The sequence below is a fragment of the Ctenocephalides felis genome, unplaced genomic scaffold (genome assembly GCF_003426905.1).
Source record: "Ctenocephalides felis isolate EL2017-DRISC unplaced genomic scaffold, ASM342690v1 CF-g0.4_SCAFFOLD_03571, whole genome shotgun sequence".
Taxonomy (NCBI): Eukaryota; Metazoa; Arthropoda; class Insecta; order Siphonaptera; family Pulicidae; genus Ctenocephalides; species Ctenocephalides felis.
The window spans coordinates 48,024,336-48,029,881 of NW_020539725.1; the positions used below are offsets into that span (position 1 = coordinate 48,024,336).

At 30.9% G+C, this 5,546-nt stretch overlaps 1 non-coding gene across 1 annotated transcript; it reads right to left on the minus strand.

Annotated features, from left to right (window-relative positions):
- Positions 1 to 2,892: 2,892 nt before the first annotated feature.
- Positions 2,893 to 2,963, minus strand: Trnaq-uug. The gene has a single exon. It is a non-coding gene; the product is annotated as a tRNA-Gln (tRNA).
- Positions 2,964 to 5,546: the final 2,583 nt, after the last annotated feature.

Below are 5,546 nucleotides of genomic sequence, written 5' to 3' on the forward strand. Positions count from 1 at the left end.
TCCTAAATGATGAAGACATAACTTTTTCTTTGCGTAATATTTTGAATTTTCTCGATATATCAAAATGACTATTGTTAACATCCCGTAGGGTAAGTTATAGTAATCGCAAAAAAATCGAAAATGAAAGTTTTTATATATCTTTACGTTTCAAAGGTTTCTGAATATTTTGGCATACCTTAGAAAAAATTGATGTATGTGTGTGTGGCGTGTATGTGTGTGTGTGCGGATACAAATTTTCATCGACGATTTTGGGAACACCGATCAACCGATTTGAATAATTCGAAAAAAACATTCGGTTCGTATGATAAGGAGACGTGCTAATTAGTTTTTGGCAAATGCAGGTCTAGACGTTCCGTAGATACGGGGCAAAAAGTGCCAAAAATGGTAAATCAGTTTTTAAGAGAACGAAACATTATACTTGTATTGACAAGATGAAGAATTGATCAAATTTTCATGAAGGCAAGTCTAGCGGTTTCGGAGATCTAATGAAAAAAGTAAAAAAATGCCATTTGGCGGTCAAAAATGATCATTAGACATATGCACATCAAATTATCAGATATTTTATAGAGATTTTAACAATAAGTATAAATTTTGTTTACATTCGTATGGGTTCCGTACCAATGTTTATCCGTTAGACGGGGACGCTGCGCTTACGCGCTTTGACATTTCATCTCTATGCAATTAAAGCAGTACGATTGCTTTGAAGTAAAGTTCGGAATTTCCAAAATATGTCAAAATAAAGAAAACATTTTTTTTTCAATTATTTTTTTTTTTAAAAAAGTAATTTTTTGTCAAACTTATAATTTCTCAAAAATCTATTTTTTTCAAAAATATTAATCGTTTACAAAAAAAAATAATTATTGGTACGGGAAGTTCCAGCTATTTGCCTTAAGGCACGATGCCATGCGCTCCACTAGTTAAATCTTGAGATTATAACCTGGCAACTTTATGGGAGAAGACAGGAAAATTGCAGGGAACCAAAAGTTACTTCTTTAAAGTAAAGCTTAAAAAACTCTCCTCTGTCAAATTCTTTCATGTTTGACCTCATTCGCAGGTCACACACGGATTAAACTGGGTCACCCATTTTTGCTTACCTGATACTCTATGAATTCCTCTATTGTCCTGGGAGGTTGTCGGGAGGTGCCGGCAGGACCGGTGGCGCTGCTCGACGACCTGAGGGCGCTCTTAATCGGCTGCTTCGTCTGAGGCGGAACATTGCTCGACATCTGAGGGGCCCCGCCGCCTGATAGCGGTGCGGCGGGGCCGGCGTTTTGTCATGCCGATCCGGCAAACGAGGTCACCGACGTTCCGGTGCCGCCGTTTCGCTGTTCTGCTGCTGCGGAAGCCCCGGATGAAACACTCGAGGGGTACATGGCGCCCACGAACATTGCACTAGCAAACAGGCATTGAAACTGCCATTTTTAGAGGACACATATGTACGTTAAATATTTAACCCGTTTTATTTCGTATTCGAATGTTCTGTTGCGGTCTATGCTTATCGCATTCATAATTTAATTAATAGTTATTATAATAGCTTGTTGTAAATTATCGCATTTAACGATTCTAGTGAAATTGTCATTGTTACAAAATTAAATTGTCGCATGAAGTTAGGACAATATTTTTATTTAAATTGCTCCAGCTATTATTTTGCTCCGGTACCACAAATTTTAATTCGATATAAATTATTTATTCGTTATGTCGATTAGTGAGTAAATAATTATTCACAAAATGCATTTGCATAATTTTTCAATTTAATTTATTTTATTTATAAAATGACAACAATAATGAATTTGGGTTATTATTATCAACAAAACGTTAAATAATTATTCTGTTATATTTTAAATTAATAATTTCCACATTTTCTATAACAAACTTCAGAGTTGATATAAAATATAATATTTCATTAATTTTCACAACAAGGTTGGCTACACCTAAAAATAATCCTGTGTGCAATTTTGTTTGAAATTTTACTGTGTAACAACAAACGATAACAATTCAATAGATTTTGGATTGTATAATTTATAAATTTACCAGTCAAATAAATCTGCTATTTAATTTGATCTTATATACTTATTCGTTTTAAATATTGAGTAAACTTAATTTAAATTCACAAGATATTGCTTTTAGCATTATTCGTACACGAACTGTCGATTTGTTCAGTCGATTGTAATAAGTTTTCACAACATTTTAATCAACTTGGTACGGAAATGGTTCATTTCAACTCATGTTTTTAGATTTCATTACATTATAAAACTTTTTCATGTGCATTATAAAAGTAAACAGAATCCATTACCTAGGCAAAATTTATAACTTACATTGCACTAATATCATAAAACCACTTTACAAAAATTTTAACTTTAATATAAATTTGCACAGATCTAAGTTTGGGTTTAAAACTTGATTACAAAATGCACTTCCACTCACAATAGTTTTTCATATTTATCCCAACTATCGAATCCTTTCAAATGAACTAATTTTCATAAAATCTCATCCGACCGAAATTGACAGTTCATCGCGGCGGTCATTTTTGTTCGGATGGTATTCATTTTTCACTTACATCCGTCACCGAGTTCGCACGAAAACTATCGATCACAGATTATAAAATAAAAATTATGAAATTTGTAAAAATCTTATTAAATCTCGTGCACGTACCTGAACGTGTGTCCGTGCAAAAACACACATTGCACAGATGCGCCGTCTCCCTTTGTTATAATCAATAATATGGTACAGGGGCCGGCAACTGGCACAGAATCCCATACAAGCACACACCCGACTGTTAAATAATGCTTGTTTGTGTAATATAAACAATGTTTGTTATTTTTAAGAAAAAATTAAGATTAGAATTATTAGAAAAATGAAATAAAAATATAAAAAAGTGATAAAAATTCGACAAGGTTCCACCGAGATTTGAACTCGGATCGCTGGATTCAAAGTCCAGAGTGCTAACCATTACACCAGGAACCGCTGGGTACAGGTTCTGTCGCAAGCAATTAATATTGGCGTCGGTAATTTAAGAGTTAGTATTAAAACCAGCGAGTATATAAAGCCAATCCCTATAACGCGGTATACTTGAAACGCGATTTTTATACTAAACGGAGCTAAAATTGCAAAGTTTCCTTTAAACAGCTCATACGTTTTTTATTATTCATCATATTTTTTTTGAATTTATAAATTCCCTTTACATTCCGTAATTCCTACTAATTCTGAGTTTTTATATCACTAATCTCTTACAACACGATAGCTTTTTTATCGCGAAGGAAATGCCTTTATGCATCCAGACTGGTGTTTTGTCTGGGTGTGTGTCAGGCTCTATACCGCCCTGGTATAATACCGACTAAAACCTCCGCTTTGCCCTGCCACTGATCACGTAAACCGCCTTTGGCATTACTCGTGGGGGAGGATCTAGAATGTTATCATTCAAACTTGATTTTATAATACGATAAACAACACGATAGCTAGTTTTCATGGATTGTACATTATTTTTATATCACTGTTTATTATTTTATTTTATTTTTACGCTTTTTGTTTTATATTCGGTATTGTATTTTTTGTATATCTTTTTTGTACCTAATTTACAATTTTGTAATAAGACTGTTACAATTTTGATGAATGAATTGCTACAAAAAATATTATTGTACGTTAAATTCAAGTTTCTTACAGCATGTTTTCAAATTACAAGGTGCGCAATTACTTGAAAATAACCTGTAAGCAAATTAAATTTGCTTCAGAAGCATATTTAATGAGGCACTCTTTGACAAAACTGATTCTAACAAAAAATGAACAAGTACCGCAGAGAATGAGAAGAGGACTAAATTTTATTATGTGTGAAAAGGAAACCGAGTCGGACCCATATTGGCACTGAAGTTATGCGCGATATGTGAAGAATTATGAGAGGGACTGAAATACTAGAACACAGAAGACTACAAATGTTTGTACTCGAAAGTAACAAATAAATATAGAAAATTGTAAATTGTACTACTGAAAGTTATTACTCAGGACATGTAAATGAAATAATTACATGTGTCGTATAAAAAATGATTTTTAACGATAGTACTAGGTGAAATGAATATTCAAATTGGTGCTTACTATGGAGATAATAATTTTCATTAGTTCTTAAGAACTCTAATTATAATAACGATAAACAAATCGTGATTTAGAAGTACAGACCTTGAACCTAAAATAAAGGTACGTCGGCGATCAAAATTAACTTCAAACTTACATACTTAATAATCAAAATACATCTTTTATATGATATTGAATTTTATAGAAATCAATACGATATAATATTAAATACGCAGCACATATATGTACTAAGAACTGATTAAATAATTAATAATTATTATGATTCAAGATGTGTACTTACCAGCAAACGGAAATAAAAGTTTGATTACCCAAATATATCTCAATACCAATTTCAATAGCAGTTTGAAAACCAATTGAGTTATTAAATGGTGGTTCTTCTAAGAAATAATAAATTGCTCCAGAAATGCTCTCATTCCCGGAAACCGGATATCTTGCGCGGCATCTCCGCTAGAACTTCCTTAAAAAATAACTTGTAAAATATAATTGAAACTTTCAATTGAATCTTGCAAAAAATATATTGACAGAGCCTTAAGTTATTGATCAAATTCTTAGAATAATTTAATTCATAATAAGTTTTTCTTATTATATGCGGTTAATAAGTGCACTTATGGACATAAAATTTCACATAATAACAGGTATCATAATTGTGTGAGCTGTTCGCAAAGTTAATTCACTTTTTAGTCGTCAATGGAGATTAAACATTTAATCATGTAACGAATTAATAATTAAATATTCAAAACTTAATTTTAAAAATTAACGTATCATCGTCCTTCGCACGTGTCTTTTCTTTCATCAGTTCCCGGAAACGTCTAAAATGATTATTATTTATTTTATTTATTTAAGAAGTTATGAATCTCTTCACTTATTAATAATAAATAAAACATTTAATAAATACCAAGCGCATCAGTTTATTTCAAAACCTGCATCAATACAAAGAAAGCACGCTTACACAGTTGGTTGAAATATTTTTTATTACAAATCAGCTAACTTTGATAATAAATATTAATTATTACTTAAAAATATTCAGTACTAAAATATTAGTTATACCATCATGTTAATTTATATTTCTGATTCAAAATATTAACTATTAAATACTGATTTCATCAAGCTTAATTCATCTTTCTAGTATAAAATATATATTCTATAGCATAATTATAATGATGCATATGTAATAAAATAGATTGAAAATAATTTCAGTTACAATACGAGAAGTTGATCTCTCATTATAAAATCTCAAGATTTAACTTAATACTTTCTTGCAAAATAAGTGAGATTAGTATATTAGTTAGATTTTTATTGATATATGAGCGTACAATATTTTGCCATGCATTTTTTTAGTTTCAGAAAATATTTTTCATATTAATTTAAATATGGATGTATAACATAAAAGTTCATTAAAAATAGCATAAGTATGCTCTATTAAACTAAGTCAATTAAAAATAAAAAAAAATTGCACAATTTTT